The 17,791-nt window shown below is 43.4% G+C and overlaps 1 protein-coding gene across 4 annotated transcripts in view; it reads left to right on the plus strand.

Moving 5' to 3' along the window:
- Nucleotides 1-17,791, plus strand: part of LOC122809252 (myosin-10-like) — a 3,714,157-nt gene that overhangs the window by 1,403,621 nt on the left and 2,292,745 nt on the right. The gene's annotated exons all lie outside the window — the stretch shown is intronic.

Consider the following 17,791-nt stretch of genomic DNA (forward strand, 5'->3'; position numbering starts at 1 on the left):
AAACCCAATCAGTGACCCACCAAGAAGGGTGTTCTTATAAGTCACCTGTTTGTTATATTCTCTGTTTTTCGTTTTCTTGGCTATGACACTTCTGGGTATATTTGTGAGTAATTTAGGCAATTTTGTCAGTGCTTATTTCTTTGGCCAAAATTTGCATTTGACCGTACACGCAAGAAGTTATGCCTCTTATGTCCTGTTCTTTTAGTTATTTTTTAATCTTCATGTTACCACACTGCCAGAAAGAGGATATTTTGTTTTTAGTTTTGCACATCATTTGGGTGCAGCACTTTGATTTTCTTTTTCTTTTTTTTTTTTTTTTTTTGAGTTGTACCATGACAAAACCTATGGCTCCCATTCAAGGGACCTAATAAGTTATTACTTCCTTGCTGTTGAAGATTACTGCCTCTGACCATGTTCTTCATTGTATTGTTATTTATGCATGTTTTCTGTTGTCCTTGCTAGGAAGGAGACAAAGAAACCAGAAGTAAAAGTATTTCACTTGTTTGTGCCTCTCCTTACTATTTTAAATATTTAGAGCTGCCTTCTTCAGTGCTTGTTGTGTTTTTGCATTTTATTTACTGCTTTCATTTTCTTTTTTCAGAAATCTGTAGGCCTGAAGTTTTAGGGCAGCTTGAGACTGTGTGTGTTATCTAAGTGAGAGTTTGATATAATCCTGATCCAGGGAAATATTTAACACTTGGTCTTCATCAGCTCGACTAAAGAAACTCCAGCTGTACTCTGTTGCACACCGCCTACTCGGAGGTGATCTATGCCTGACATACAAGGCCATGTCAACCCAGAATTGTTGGACATGCTCCACCTAAATAAATCCTTATCCCCTCGAGCCACATGCTCTAGGGATCTAAACCTCACCACAACAATAAATAGGACATGCTGGAGGGATAGATTCCTGTCCCAAAGACTTCCCATGCTTTGGAACAAGATTCTAATCTACATTAGGCAGAGCTCCTCAGTAACACTCTTCAAGAGAAACCTTGATGAGTGGATGGGAAACAGAAAGATGTAATGGGATCCTATCTCACCTACATTCATAACTGATGGGTTCGGAGCCGATCCATCGGCTCCGACTCGGCCAACTAGTATACTAGAACGAAGTCTCTTATTGGCTGGGCTACCCTCTATCCCAGGATGCACCACACCCTGCTTCCCCAGATCTCGTTTGCCACTTTACAAGCTAGACGTGGTCTCGACTTGGCTGGAGCTAAGTGTATTTTTCTTATTCTTTTCTGGTCTTTTGACCTGGGGTTTCTTCATAAATTCAATCAACAGCTGTTTTAACAGCTATTTTGTGTATTGTTTGAGTGTTATTGGCAGTTTTTGTATCTGTTGGTATTTTGGGCAAGGCCCGTTTAAGTTAGAGGGCTTTTGCCCGTTGTTGTGTTCCCTTGTTGTTGTTGTTCTCTCCTGTGAGGTAAACCTTGTCTTCAGAGGGCTCGCGCCTTTTTCTCGCACTCTAACAGTTTTTGGTCAGTACTGTTCGTTGTGTGGCAGTTATATTGTTTACTAAAATGTCTAAAGAGCAGAAATCTGGGTTTAAAAAGTGCACTAGGTGCAATTATAAAATGTCTATCACGGATAGTCATGCCATTTGCGTGTATTGTTTAGGGCCAAAGCATTTGCAAGAGACATGTAGTGTGTGTCATGCCTTTTCCACTAGGGTTCTTCAAGAACGTAAAAATAAATTAATCCTGAAGGGCCTTATTAAGCCCTCCTTTGAAGAAGCTTTGGCTTCATCTTCTGCTACTGCTTCTAAAAAGAAAAGGTCGTCGGCTCCGACCAGTCCATCGGAGCCGACTACTAAGAAGCATAAGTCGACCTCTTCTTCCTCGGCTCCACTGACTTCGGAGCCGAGGGTCGAAGGGTCTGCCTCGATGCCTCTTTCCTCGGCTCCATTAGTTTCGGAGCCGCAGGTTGGAGCATCGAGAGGCGAATCACCTCCCTCGGTTCCATTGGTCTCGGAGCCTATGGAGGTGTGCAGCTCAGACTCTTCCCCCTCGGCTCCGAAAACTCCTTCGGCGCCGATCCTTATTAATACTGTGTCGGAGCCGGTGCCGATAGTGCTGGAGCCTTTTCGGAGCCGGTCCCCTACCTTGTCTGAGCCGAGAGAGAAGTCGTCTCGACCCCTTTCTACTTCCTCTAGATCCTCCAAATTATCTGATTCGGATTTGGATAGAGTTATTCAGAGGCTTTTCCAGTCTCCGGTTTTCGTAAAAATGGTCTCGGCTCCAGCCCATTCGGCCCCGGAGCCAATCCCCCCCTCGAAGCCTTCGATTCCTCCTCCAACTTCCTCGGAGCCATTGGAGTCGGTGATGGTGGAGCAAGGCGGAGCCGTACAGTCGGAACCAAGACCCCTTCGGAGTTTATCGGTTCCGATCATTGTTCCTACCATGTCCTCGGGTTCGGGGTTCGGTACCGGGACTTCCTCAGCCGGGGCCGAGGGGAACATCTTGGAGCTAGGTGCCTCGGTGCCTAGTCTTCCCCTCGGAGCATCGGCTGCGGGGATTCCTAGTGCCGTCGTGGTCTCTCGGCCAGTGACCTCCATGGAGTCTGGAGGCCCTGCCTTTGAGGCCATGAGGAGCGCGCTGGCCATGTCCTTGCCGGCTCAGCAGGTTTCCATCTCACCGTCCCTAGACCTGGAGACTGGTGCTTCTGGCGTACTGCAGTCCCATGACAGTGGGGTCCCAGGGCCTGAGGATACCCCCGTGGGGGGTTCCCTTCTTCCGGGGGGTCCGTCCGAAACCGCTTCGGATGAGCCTCCACGGAAGAAATTGTGCAAGAGGAAGCACGTGCACTCCCAAGATGAGTCTATCACATCTGACACTGACCTCGATGATGCGGAGGGATCCCCAAAATCATCTTCGGATGATGTCTCTTTCTCGGCTATCCTTGAGATTCTGAGACAGAGAGGAGATTGGCAGGCCAAAACCCCTTCCGCTGAGGAGTCAGTCTTCCTCAAGGCCTTCGGGGCCCAGCCCTCCGCCTCCTGGGTGTCTCCGCCCTTCGATGAGTTACTTGATTTGATTTCTCGAAGGGCTTGGGAGCACCCTGACTCTGTGGAACCGGTGCCTGCAAGACCCAACAAATTCCTTTCAGCTCCCCCTCAAAAGGAATTTTTAACGAAAGGAGTTCCTGTAGATGCGATGGTGGTGGCATCTGCCACACAGCAGGACGTGGCAGAGGGTTCAACATCTATCCACCTTCCTAATAAGGATTCCAGGAGCATGGATAGGTACGGGAAGCGTACCCTTTCTTCAGCGGCCTTTACCTTACGGTCGCTGAAATACCTGTGTCATTTTACTAGGCTACAAAGGGACCTCCTTAAAGAGCTAGGTGAGTCCCTCATAGGTAATCTACCTGAGGCGTTAGCCCACACTGTTGGCGCCCAGATGACTACCTTATCATCCATTGTGAACTCGTCCATGGGGCTCATCTCGTATGCGGCCGAGGGGGCGAGTAGAGCAGCGGGAACAGGCATGGCCCTTAGGAGACACGCCTGGTTACGCTTATGTTCCTTTACGGAGGCTTTCAAGTCTTCCTTCGCCAACGCCCCTTTTGATGGGTCCTCTTTGTTTGGACCCAAGGTGAAGGACACACTGACTCGGTGCGAGCAGGAGGTCAAGACCTTGACTGCCGTTGGGGCCCGTTTTTCCGCTCCCTCTAGGCCTTACCCCAAGGCCCAGAGAGGAGGGAAAATGTGGTTCAGGAAAACTCAGAGGTCTTTCCCTACTACACCCAGTGATCCCCCCTCTAGAGGCAGGGGTGGGGGGAAATTCGGGAAGACGCCGCCCCAGAGGTGGCAGAGGCCCCCGTAACTCTGGAGACCGCGATTCCTTTCGTGGTTCCTCCTACGCTCAACGTCCCTGAGTTGGTGCCCGACTGTGCAGCTCCGGAGCCAGTCGGGGGTCGCTTATGAACACCCACAAGCTTGGGAAGCTATTACCAGCGACCAGTGGGTGCTTCGGATTATTACCAGAGGCTATCTCATTCCCTTCATCAAGCCCCCCCTTCCCTTCAGGGAAATCATGGACGTGCCACCCAGTCAGCGGGATCAAGCAGCAATAGAGGTTTCAAAGCTGCTAGAAAAAGGAGTCATCCAGCCTGTCCCCGCCGATCAGATCGGATCAGGAACTTACTCAAGACTATTTTTGGTGCCAAAAAAGACAGGGAACTTCAGGCCCATTTTGGACCTCAGTTCATTGAATCGCTTTGTGAAAAAGTCCAAATTCCGAATGGTCACTCTTCAGTCCATTCTCCCACTATTGGAGAAGGATGTCTGGATGTGCTCCATAGATCTCAAGGATGCTTACTATCACATTCTGATAAGTCAAGAGTCCAGGAGTCATTTACGCTGCCGCCTGGGAGACGGTCATTTCCAGTTTCGAGCACTGCCCTTTGGTCTCACCACAGCCCCCAGGGTGTTCACCAAGTGTCTGGCAGTGGTGACTGCTCACCTGAGAAGTCTAGGATTCCAAGTGTTTCCATATCTAGACGACTGGCTCCTTACTGCCACCTCCAAGCATCTACTAATTCAGTCGCTCATGGCCACAGTCAGCTTGGGCCTTTTCCTAGGAATCACTTTCAACTGGGAAAAATCTGTGCTACAGCCATCTCAGCGTATTACCTTTATAGGCGCAGAGTTAGACACAAGAAGGATGCGCGCCTTCTTACCGGCAGCAAGGATTCAGGTTTTGCAGAACCAAGTTCGATCCTGCCTCCCCCTATCAAGAGCTCCGGCCAATCTGATTCTGCAGGTATTGGGGTCGATGGCATCAACTATTCTCCTAGTCCCCTTAGCCAGACTGCACACGCGAGTGCTGCAATGGCTACTTTCGGTTCAATGGTCCTATCAGGAACTCCCCTTGAACCACTTGGTTATGATTACGGAAAGTTGCCGTCGAGATCTACGTTGGTGGCTCCTCCGATCCAATCTCGACCAGGGGCGACCTTTTATCCTTCAGTCCCCCGTTGCCACTGTGACCACGGACGCCTCCCAGGTAGGGTGGGGGGGTCATTATCTGGACAGGTCTGTCCAAGGCACATGGCAACCCCAGGAAGCGCATTTACACATCAATATCCTGGAAATGAGAGCGGTGCTACTGGAACTACAAGCTCTCCATCATGCTCTCCCACAAGGTCTGATTGCTATCCTATCCGACAACATGTCGGTAGTTTGGTATATAAACAAGCAAGGCGGGATCGGGTCTTACCCACTGTGCAGAGAAGCCATGAGACTTTGGCACTGGGCGGTAGCTACCAACCACTTCCTAATGGCAACGCACATCCCGGGGAAATCCAATGTGATTGCGGACAGACTAAGCAGGACTATCCTGTTACCCCACGAGTGGTCCCTCAACCAAAGAGTGGCTGCAAAAATCTTCGCCAACTGGGGTCTCCCTTGCTGCGATTTGTTTGCCAGCCCCCACAATGCGAAGTGCAGAGAGTTCTTCACTCTGACTCCCTCTCAGGGACAGATTCCCAGGGACGCTCTAACCCACATTTGGCCCCCCAGTCTCCTTTATGCCTTCCCTCAGGTTCCCCTCCTGCCGAGGGTGATACAGAAGGCAATTTTCCTGGAGAGCGACATGATTTTGATTGCCCTGCACTGGCCTCGTCAGGTTTGGTTCCCCTTCCTTCGGAGGTATGCGGTGGAAGGTCCATGGTTTCTGGACCCGGTGCCAGACCTGTTGACTCATCAGTCAGGACAGTCTCACCCATCTCTCAGGTCCTTGAGGTTGGCGGCGTGGTTACTCCACTTCCATCCTTAGTCAGGGACAGTTCCCTCTCTCCGGAGGTTATCCACATTTTGTCCTCTTCTCACAAACCTTCCACTATCAAACTGTATTCCAGCAAATGGAAGAGGTTTGCCCTTTGGGCACAGCAACGAGGTATAGACCCTCTTACCGCCCCAGTACCGGAGGTCTTGAATTTTCTGGCCTCTCTTTTTCAGTTGGGCTCTTCAGTTTCCACGATTAAGGTACAGCTAGCGGCCATCTCTAATTTTCATGTTTCCTTTGAACCTTCATTAATGGCAAACAAGCTTTGCAAGTCTTTCCTTAAAGGAGCGTGGCTCCTTAGGCCCCCAATATCTCATCCTGTACCCCCTTGGGACCTAAATATGGTCCTGGCTGCCTTAACTGCCCGCCCCTTCGAACCAGCAGCTACCTGTGATATGAAATTCCTGTCTTGGAAGACCGCTTTTTTAGTGGCCATAACTTCGGCCAAGCGGGTTTCAGAGCTCCAGGCTCTTTGTTCTAATCCTCCTTATTTGATTTTTCACAAAGATAGAGTGTCCCTTAAATTAAATCCTCTTTTTACCAAAGGTAGCATCTTCTTATCTGCATTCAACAGTCCCTAGAGCTCCCTGTATTTTTTCCCAAATTCTCCAATAACGCAGAATATATCTTTCATCAGTTGGATGTCCATAGACAATCATGCTTTTATTTGAACAGGACTACTCAGACACGGAAGTCAAATCAACTGTTTGTGTCCTTTGCAGTAAACAGGTTGGGTCAACCAGTGGCTAAAACCTCCATAGCCAAATGGATTAAAGATTGCATCTGTTTCATTTATTCGCAGGTTGACAAAGAGCTTCCCTTTCCAGTCAGGGCTCATTCTACCAGGGCAATGGCTACTTCTGTAGCATTTCACTCCAAATTATCAAAAGATGATATTTGTGCTGCGGCTACCTGGACTTCTCCGCACACTTTCATTTCTCATTACAAAATAGATGTGGTTTCTCGAGGCAGGGCTTCCTTTGGTTCCACAGTTCTCAGGAGTGTTTTCCAATGAGCCACCCGATTTAGGTGCTAGGACGCTGTCCCATCAGTTATGAATGTAGAGATAGGATCCCATTACATCTTTTAGTTATGTACTTACCATAACTTCGGATGTATGGGATCCATCTCGCCTACATTCATTCGTACCCACCCTCCTTTCCCCCTTCCATTCGGATTTAGAGGAAATGTTGGTCCATTTGAAGATCTTCTCTTGAAGAACTTTAGTTGGTTGGAGTAACTGGTATTTTTCTGTGTTTGCATGTAAGTATGAAAGCGAACAAACAAGATCTGGGGAAGCAGGTGTGGTGCATCCTGGGATAGAGGGTAGCCCAGCCAATAAGAGACTTCGTTCTAGTATACTAGTTGGCCGAGTTGGAGCCGATGGATCGGCTCCGAACCCATCAGTTATGAATGTAGGCGAGATGGATCCCATACATCCGAAGTTATGGTAAGTACATAACTAAAAGTTTACCTCGGGGATCACTTCAGTGGCTCTGCTGGACAGAGGCACAGGGAACTAATCTAAGGGGGCGGTGAAAGCCAACACATTCTGGCTAGGCTTATAAATGCCTTCGGGCAGATAGCCTAGTACCTAGCTATGAACCTATATTTCACTTCTTTTTTTTTTTGTTTGTTTTTCATTTGGTTATTGTGCATCCTTGACTGATATTTAATACACAACAGTTTAGCCTGTCCCGTTTTTTTAATAAGACTTGGGCTGCATTTGCAAGCAGTAATTATTTGGATCTCTGCTGGAGATTTAAAGACAGAAAATAAGCAAGGGAAGTCATTTTATTTTCTTTCTTTGTGTTTGCATTACTTTTTTAGCCATTTAGAGCTGACTACTGCAGAGTCTGCTCTGTTTTTGCATTTTATTTACTGTTGGCATTTCCTGTTTTGAGAAATCTGTAGGCCTGAAATTTTTCCCGCCCACCAAGTCTTCATTGTGCTTTTCAAAGGTCTTGGATCTTGTGCAAACTAACAGAATCAATGTAGCCTATCTGTTCTCAAAATACATTTCTTCATTAGTTGCTTACCTTGGCTGTCTTTCTGTCATTTTAGTTTGCTTTCTTGCTTTTCTTTTTAAGGAAGGTCTTGTAAAAAAAAAAAAAAAAACTACCCTTCATAGCCCTAACATTTCCACCCTCATTAATTACTGTGCAGGACGTTCTGCTTCCTTGCTGACATCATGTCAGGGTCAGCAGAGTGTGTTACATAGTCAGCAAGAAGGAGGAAAGGTGTACAGAGAGAGGATTTTCAGAGTGGGGCAGTTTTACCTGTATTTTTCGTCTAAGCTTCAGTTTTAAGGTTAGTTTCATTTTCTTGTTAATCTAGTCTTTAAACCCCCATGTGTTATGCATTCCTTTTGTGAAAACAAATATGTAGGTTGCTTCTGTTTCACTGTTACAGAAGCATATCACATGCACCACAAAGCCATAGCAAAATGCCACCAAGATGACACTGATATATAGACAGTATTTTATATAGCATTTGTCATGGACAAAATTAAAAAAAAAAAGTTCAGTGCACAAGTCCCAAGATAAAAAAGTGCCCAATCCTGGTATGCGCACTGGTGCCAGGACTGGAAAATAACACAGTGTAGAATCCTTAAGGCATGGAATCAATCCTACATTGGGGTTAGGCATGGCGCAGGGTAAAGATGCCCCCCCCCCCCATTGTATAAGGAAGTAGTAGTACACAAAAAACACAAAAATTGACAGGCCATAAAGATTATAGAGTGAACTGCTGAGGATAAGAATACATGATGTATTTTTACTGTTATGCAAGATGTCCAGAATTTCCAGAGCTAAGATATTCAAAAAGATGAAAATAGAAATTAGAGGAAAGAAGAATACAGAAAACAAGAAAAATTGTCAAAAGTTTAAATACAAATTAGTGTTCATTAGTACAACAGATCCATGAAAAACATTGTACAGACCAAGAAACGTTGAGCAGTTTGGGAAAAGAAGCAGTTAAGGAAGTGCAAAAATGTAAAGAACAAAACCTGGAGATTTTTGAAAGGTATGAAAAAGAAACATAGACGTGGGAAAAAAGAGAGAGCTGTTACGTTGCAATTTTTATGCACAGAAGGAAGCCAAACTAATGAATTACACAGGTTATGTCACAGCATGATGGAACAATGAATTCTTAAAGTAAGGAGAAACATGTGGAGTGGGAGACATCTGAAGAAGAAATACGGACATGGGAAAGAAAAAAGAAATTTAATGTGGTGCAATATTTATGCAAAGGAGAAAATAAAACTATTCAATAATAAAACGCAGTACCAATAGGGTTGCCACCCCTCCATTTTTTTCTGGACTATCCGGAAATCAAACTGATTCTCCGGTAGTCCGGAAAACACTGTACAAACTCCGGTATTCTGTTTCAACAAAGGAAACAGACTATCGAAGTTTGTAAATCGGCTGATCTACTATGCTTTTTTGTAAAAAAGCATAGTAAATCAGCTGAAAACAGGCAGCGGGAACAGAAAAAGAGGGTGTTCCCCACCAAGTGATATCACACTGACATCATAAAATGGACGGAATATGGTTGGGAGACGGGGTGGGTGGGCGGTGTTACTGGCGATGTGAGGGGTGTGGCTTTACCCCGGTTTTAGCCACAACGAAAGGTGGAAACCCTAAGTACCAAAGATATTTGAAGAGAAGTACAGGCAGGGGCATCTGGATATGGAAAATTTTAGAGTACAAAAAATAAGAAAACAGAGGGAAAGTAGAAAAGAGGATTAATAATGGAGAAGTTAAAGAAATAAAAACTGAAGTTATGAATTACATGCAAAGTGAGGAATTTAGTGTAGAAAGTGCAACCCTGGCAACATCACAGCATGATGGAACAATGAGCCCCCAAGTTAAGGAGAAATGGGTGGAAGGGGAAGCATCTGATCACTTGCTGCTTGAAGATACTCTAGAGCCTTCAGTAGGAAGCCAGTATAAAAGTTCAGATGGATTTGCACAGTAAGGGATAGAGCAGGAAACAGTGGCAAAACTAATGTAGTCAGTGTTGTGGAGTGATAGGCCAGTGAGTTCCCATATGAAAAAGCAGTGGATGGCGCAGGATGCATCTGAAGAGAATATGCCACAGGAAGATGTTCTGGAACTTAGTGTAGAATGCCTGCAGGAAATAGAGAACAAAGAATGTGTCCTCAGTTTAGAAGAAAATGATATAAGGGAAAAGTTGCTTCATTTAATAGAGATGGATAAACATATTAAGTTCGATTAATGAAACAGATTACAGAAAGTCAGTAAGACCCAAAATGTTTGAAATCTGATAAAACTAATTAACACAGTAGTCAAGACTATAAACAGAAATTCATGTGATATAACAGAAGTCAGTAGGAAATATTACTGTGCAGCTAAATTAATAATAGATAACATTTTACAACAAAAACACAGTAGTAAGGGAAAGAAAGTGAAGAAATCAAGTGCCATCATGGAAGCATTGAACAGATAACACTGTAAAGCAATTAAGACAATAAGTGTCATTGTTAAAAGAGCATAGAAGAGGAAAGAGATCAACATAAATACTTAGAAAGATAGACATGATAAAAGTAGCGCACATGATCAGAACAGACCAGGGTCTATTGCCCACTTTTGCAAATAGTGAACTAAAGATATCATCACAGGCAGAAAAACCTAGAAGATATGCAATTGAACATGAAGAAAAAGTACAAAGTAAGCAATTCATTGATGACCCAAAAAAGTTTTATAGAGAATTGAGAAATAAAGCAGAAAGAATAGAAACACTACCAAAAAAGTAGGCACATTTTGGAGCATATCTATGAAGACCCTGTGGAACATAATTCTTCTTCTCTTCTTTCGGCTTTTCCCAGTTAGGCGTCGCTACAGTGGATCACCTGTCCGCTCATGATTGGCACTGGAGTTTTACAGTGCCGAGTTGCACACACACACACACACACACACACACACACACACACACACACGGCCAATTTAGAGTGTCCAGTCCACCTACAGCATGTCTTTGGGATATGGGAAGAAACTGGAGCAGCTGGAGGAAACCCACATGACCACAGGGAGGACATGCAGACTCCACACAGAAGGCACCCCAGCCGAGAATCGAACCGGAGAACCTCTTGCTGTGAGGCACCAACGCTAACCTCTGTACCACCGTGGCCACCCTAACTGTGTGGAACATTATAAAGATACTAAATGGATATAAAAAATAAAAGAAAGAATAAGAAGTTCAAATGTACAATAAATGACATGGGATGAAGTAACAGAGTAATTGAAACAAAATTAAGAAAAGCTCCTAATTGGAAAACACTATGCCCAGATACAGTACCTAACTCCTGGCTAAAAGTATTAACATCTTTACCCAAACATTTAGCCCTGAGCAAGAACTACTTGTATGAGCATGCTGAACAGTCACCAACCTGGTTAACAACAGGAAAAAACGATACTCCTCCTTAAGAGTGAACCTGCAAGCTATACTAAAAACTATAGACCAATAACTTGCCTTCCGACGATGTATAAACTATATAATGGAATTGATGCTGACATAGTTTATAGTCCTTTAGAAGAACAAAAGGGTAACAAAAAGTCATATGGAGCAAAGAATCATTTGTTGTTAAATAAAGTCATAATGGAGAATTGTAAAAAGGGGAAGAATCTAAATATGGCATGGGTAGATTACAAAAAAGCTTTTGACAGTATCCAACATTCATTGGTTAACCACTTTGCAGCTAATCCATGATAAAGGACAGATTGTTATCCCTGGGAAAAAAATTAAAAGGGGGATATTCCAGGGTGACTCTTTGTTAACGCTGTTCTTTTGTCTTCCCCTTAACCCATTAAGCTGTCCTTTTAACATATTAGGTCATGGTTACAGTTTGGCTCCTAGAAAACAAAGTTTAAAGACTTCTTATGTTTTTGTGGATGATTTAAAACTATATTGTTCATGAGATGAGCTGAAAGCACAACTGCAAATGGTTAAAACTTTCTCAGATGATGTAAGAATGTAATTTGTCTTGATAAATGTGGAAAAGCAATCTTTAAAGCAGAAAAGCTGCAGCACAAAGAAAATATCAGTCTGGGACAGGAATGTGATGTAAAGGAACTTGAGCAGGAGGTAGTCTAAATATATGGGAAATGATGAAGGATCAACAATAAAACATGAACAAATGCGAAGAAAACTCAGTAAGGAACATTTTAGAATATTAAAATTAATATAGAAAACAATCCTGACATCTAAAAATGAAGTCCAATCTATAAACCAATTTACTCTTCCTGTCGTAATTTAAAGTTTTGGGAAAACAAGAAAAATACCATACGCTTTTCAGTTGATATATAAAAATCACTGTGTACCAAGTTTATATATTCCTCATTCTGAAAGAGGTGTGGGCCTCTTTGAAACTGATTACATGTAGAGATCTGCAGTCGTAGGACTGCATATATATCTGCAGACTTCACCAGATCCAAAGACAGTGAAAGTTTTATAACGTGAGGAGAAGTTTAAGATGACTTCCATGCTTAGTTTAGTAGAGGCATATCGATATCAAGTGGGAATAGAAATCAAACCAGAAGTAGACAAAACTCAGGCAGCAACTGAATGTGCCTTAAAGCAAAATAAAGAATGTAAGGAGAAAAATCAGATGAGGAGGCAAGAAATGTGAAAAAGGCATAAATATAGTTGCAAGTACTGAAAACTCCTGGAACAACCTGATGTCGATCAGGATCTGATGCAGGAATGGTTAAGGAGAGATGAATTTAAACCAAAAGATGAAAGGTTAATATTGGCAGCCCAGGATAGTGGACTGTGTATACATTTTTTACAAAGTCCATTGAACAAGTGAGAGAAATAGACAAATGTAAGTTCTGTAAAACAACTGATAATGCCACATCTTGTTGCTGTGTTTGATACACAAATGGCAGAGGGCCTGTATACTGAAAGGCATAATAATGTGGCAAGACTGTTGCACTGGGGATTGTGCAAACATTGCAATATTGAAGTAGCTGAAAGATTTAACATGAGCCACAAAGCATTATAGAGAATGATGATTTTTTTTATTACATGGGATCACCCATTACCAACAGTTCAAAAATATATGCAAGACAGCCAGATAAAGTAGTCCATGAAAAGAAGACAAAAGTAGCATTGATCATTGAAATTGCTACACACAGTGATTACACAGTCTTGTTTACAGCAAGACGGAGTCATAAAATACCAGGATTTACAAGCAGAAGTGAGGACCCTGTGGAAGAAGGATACCCAGACAGTTCCAGTAGTAGTAGGAGCAATGGGTCTCATAAAAAATAATTTACAGTTGTATTTAGATATGCTACCGATATGTGTAACTCCATGTGAATTACAGAAGACATCAATTCTGGGTACATTGCTGGTGCTGCAAGAGCACTCTTGGCTATCATCAAAGATTGAAACAGTACTAATTTCACAAACTTTAATCATATTTTGACTTAGGAATGGGGTTCATTCCAAACCCAAAAGACTTGGAGAAATTAATCCGGGCAAAATCATAACTGTCAGTTGTGTCTGTTTTTGCCTAATTTCACTGAATCTTACCTTTCACCTTTTCATGAATTTTGCAGGACACCCATGATTTTGCTTCATATTTTCAGCCTGTCTATCCCTTGTAAAACTTTCAAATTTCTAGTGAATCACTGATGATTACAGTCAGCCGGTCAGTGCTAGATATTAGGGTTTCATAGTTTATAATTCATTTTGCCTGGAAAATGCATGCTAATGCAAAACATATTCCGTTAATAAAAAGACATACTGGATTCAGTCAGTGTACAGCATTGACATGATATTTACTTCCTTACGAAAAAAGAACAGAGGAAAGAGACACAGCCCACTAGTGCAGGAAAGATCCAACTTTGCATTAACAAAGTTACAAGCATGATGATCCAAAGACAGGAAGTGCTGCACTTGTACTTCCGCGGAGAGCTAAAGTGTGAGAACAGAAAGTAACAGTAAGATCAAATCAGGTATTCAGTAAATTGGATTTGCAGAGCAGGAGTCTATCCTGTCACCCTAGAAGAAAGACAGAGAGATGTACAAAATATGGTTGCACACAATGTTTAAATTTGGTGGCTTTGGAGTTGCCCACTGTACTCCAAATTTAGTTTTAGAAGCTCCCACCTTTTTATCTTATCTACTTATTCTTCTGGGTACTGAAAGATCAAACTGGGAAGGCCCTGTACATCGCCTCTTAAAACCTGTTAGCCTCTGTTTCATAGCATCCCACTCAGTTAGTCTACCCTCGCAGTGTCCAGGTCAGCCTGTTGTAAACCCCTGCTGTATCACCCCTATGTAGTTCACCTAAAAAAGACCCACTGTCCTGGATGGGCACTTTCCCAATTTCTCTGCATCCAGCTTGTTATATATGGATATCCTGAGACAATGTAGGAATTTTCTCATATTCACTGACACCCAACTAATCCTTAACGGATACAGTGTGTGAGAGAGATGTAATTACATACTGTCACTGGAGGCAAGACTCAATCAAAAGCACTGCACAAGTTGTCAGTAACATAAGCAGTACACCCACCTCACATAGTACCGACCCAACACATAGACCAACATATGCTGAGGCACTTAAAAAGCAAACTTTCTAAACTTAATAGACCTCCTGGGCATTCTTCTTACAAAGAGAGTACTAAGCAACCCCAAAAGCACTCCATCTGAACAAGATCCAACACAACACATACAGCAGTTCCTTTTGCAGCCTCAACTACAAAACCCCATAAGGCAAGCCAACACACTACCCAATATTTTAGTCATAAGAGACTCCATTGTGAGACATGCAGATATCCCACTCACCAGGCTGAATAAGGAGAAAATCATTGTCAGTTGTCGTATTGGAGCCAGGATCTGACAAATCACCCATGCACTTAAGTCATTAGGCCACGAGTATGACTGAGTCCTTTTCCATGTGTGCTTAAATGACCCAAGACGTCTTCCCTGGATTATATGAAGAAAGACATTATGAAGCTGTCAGACAGTGCACCCGGGCTGGGATGTACCTACCATTGAACGGCATTCTTCCTTCACTAAGGATAATGCCACAATATGAACAAAAGATGTTTGATCAATAATTGTCTTAGTTCTTGGTGTCATTCCAAGGGGGGATAATATTTGTCAGCATGGAAGGATATGACCAAACCACATCTGCCTCGCCAAGAGTTATCTGCACCTATCCCCTCTAGGCTTTCGAATATTGGCTAAAACATTGCCTAAAAAGGCATTATGGGGAGGGCAATGCCAAACTGACAGACTTTTGGACATAAGAAAACCAGCCCAGGGGAATCTAAAGATGTTATTTCTCAATGTTAGAAGCCTAAACAAGAAACTCCACTCCTTCCAGGCTCTTCTCACTCTGGAGAATGAGGACATCTGCGCAGTTGCTGAGCATGGTTTAAAGCTGTGGAGAGCACCTCAGCAGTGCAGAGGCACAATACCTTCCTCACATTCAGGTCAGCTACTGCACAGGTAAGGACCAGAGGTGGATGCATCTCAATCTATATCAACAAGAAACTCACTTCAAGACTTGTCAAACAAGATGATGCTATTGATCTTCTCCATGTCCAGAGTTCCATAGGCAAAGTCCCATTTCATATCATTGCAAGCTATAGGTCACCCTGTGTTACCCAAGAAACCTGTAGCTCATACTTGGACTTAATGGAGGTTCTCACCATTCAACACAGTACCATATTCATGGGTGACTTGAACTGTCCCACTATAAACTGGGATACTTACACAATCCCACAGGCGCAGAGGTTCTTGGGCATTGTAACATAAACACCTTGGATCAGATAATACGTACTGCCACTGGGGGTGAAAACATAGTTGACTTGGCACTCACAAACATGAGAGAATTCTGCACCCACCCCCCTCCCAGTGCACTGCTATCTTTAGTAAGGTCAGATCGCAGAGCGGTTTTCTTTGTAATAAAATCAACAGTATGGCCCCGTAACATTTAGAAATTATTCTGTGGCAAATTTTTTACTACTAAGTGATAACCTGTCAACATTTCAAGCCCCCCAAACGCTGAGAACACATCTGTCTATGCAGATCTGTTCAAAGAAATCCTGTACAGTCAAGTTAATAAATGTATAGAGACAGCTGTGTCCACCAGAAGTAAGTCCAGAACTAACTGAAAGAAAAAAAAGAAACAAACCACCCTGGTGCAATCCAAAAGTAAACACATTTTATAACAAAAGGAAAAAAGTCAAAGCAATGATTAGGAAGTGATATTCCCAGTATGATAAAAACACTCTCATCAGTCTAAACAAATGACGAAGAGGACAAACTATGTCTACTAAGGCCAAATTTGAGGTAAAGATAGCCTCACAGGCAATGGGCAGCCACAAGACTTTCTTTAGCTATGTCCAAAACCTCAAAGGCAGCAAAAAGCAGTCTTCAGAACTGATTGTAAATGGACCCAGCCACATGGAGTTGGAAGATGTAGCAAATCTGCTGGCTGACAAATCCAGCTCCAATTTTAAGCCCCATTCTCTCCCCCGGCAGTTCCCCAGGAAATACCATCAAACATAACCTCCCAAACTGTCACAAGGGAGCAGGTCCTAAATGCGCTGTCTAAGGCTAAAAACACTGCATCAGTAGGACCCTATAATATCACAGGATTTCTCTCAAATAGCCAGAAGCATGACTTTTCAGGACCATTGGTTTCACTGTAGTCTGCAAACAGGCTTTGTGCCACATGAAGGGAGAACTGCAAGCTCATTCCTCTATGCAAGGGTGGGCCTTCAACAGACCACAGGAACAAACAGACTCATTAGTCTGACTAGTCTCATATGCAAGGCATGGAAAGAATTATCATGGAAATAATTAATAAGGACTTTAAAAACCTTCAAACACAGGACCCAACTCAGTTTGGTTTCGTCAAGGGCAGATCCTTCTTACACAACCTGGTGGACTTCTTTAAGAGGGTTACTAGGCAATGGATGAGAGCAGAATGGTGCATACTGCCTACCTTGATGTGGCTAAGGAATTTGATACAGTACCTTACAAGGCCATTGTAAACAAACTCATAGATATAGGCATAAACCACTGTGTTACACATTGGATAGCCGGCTGGCTCTCAAATAGGACCCAGGAAGTTAGGATAGGGAAGATTACCAACACAAAGAGACCGATCACTAGCTGTAGGGCTCTGTGCTTGATCTGCTCCTTTCTGACAACTACTTCATGAAAGTCAAGGCCATTGTCAAGGGCCTCTGGCTGACCAAGTTTGCAGATGACTGCAAACTCAGAGCAGCCATAGATTCCCTCCCCCAAGACACTAACATCCTATGGGAAGGAGTGACTCTGACAAGTGGCTAGTATCCAAGCTGTAGCTTAAAACTCAGTTATAATAGTACCCTTTGGGAGGTCAGTCACCTTAGGGATTTATGAAATCGATAACACACCCCTAAGAGTAGAACCAATAGTCAGGGATTTGTGTACATATGTAAATAGTAACCTGGGTTTTGACCAACTTATATATTAAGGTAGTAAGGAAATCATTCTATGTTGCTCAACTTATAAGCAAGGGTGGCATCTAGTTCCAAGGAAGTCAATGTCTCCAAGCCCATCACTGAGTACAGTGCCCCCTTTAGTATTTGCCTGACTAGACACATGCAACGACTGGAACATCCAAACAGGTTCCTCACAAAAATAATACAGGGTATAAACAGCATCTCCTATGAAGATTGTCTCAAACCCTATCTCTGTACTCCGTTTCTTTCAAACTGTTGAGAGGCAGTCTGTGCCTGGCATACATGGCATCTTTGAATCCCACTCTGATGGATCTTTTGCATATATGCAAGACGAATAGCATCAGAATTTCTCAATCTAGGGGTTTAAACTTTGCTTGCAATATAAGTAGGACATGTTGGAGGGACAGGTATGTGACTTAGAGAATTCCCCTTGTCTGGAACAGGCCTCCCATCCATGTGAAGCAAGCAGAGCTTTTGCCTACCCTGTTCAAGAGAAACCTG

The sequence above is a fragment of the Protopterus annectens genome, chromosome 1.part1 (assembly GCF_019279795.1).
Source record: "Protopterus annectens isolate FY-2018-M chromosome 1.part1, PAN1.0, whole genome shotgun sequence".
NCBI classification, from domain to species: Eukaryota; Metazoa; Chordata; order Ceratodontiformes; family Protopteridae; genus Protopterus; species Protopterus annectens.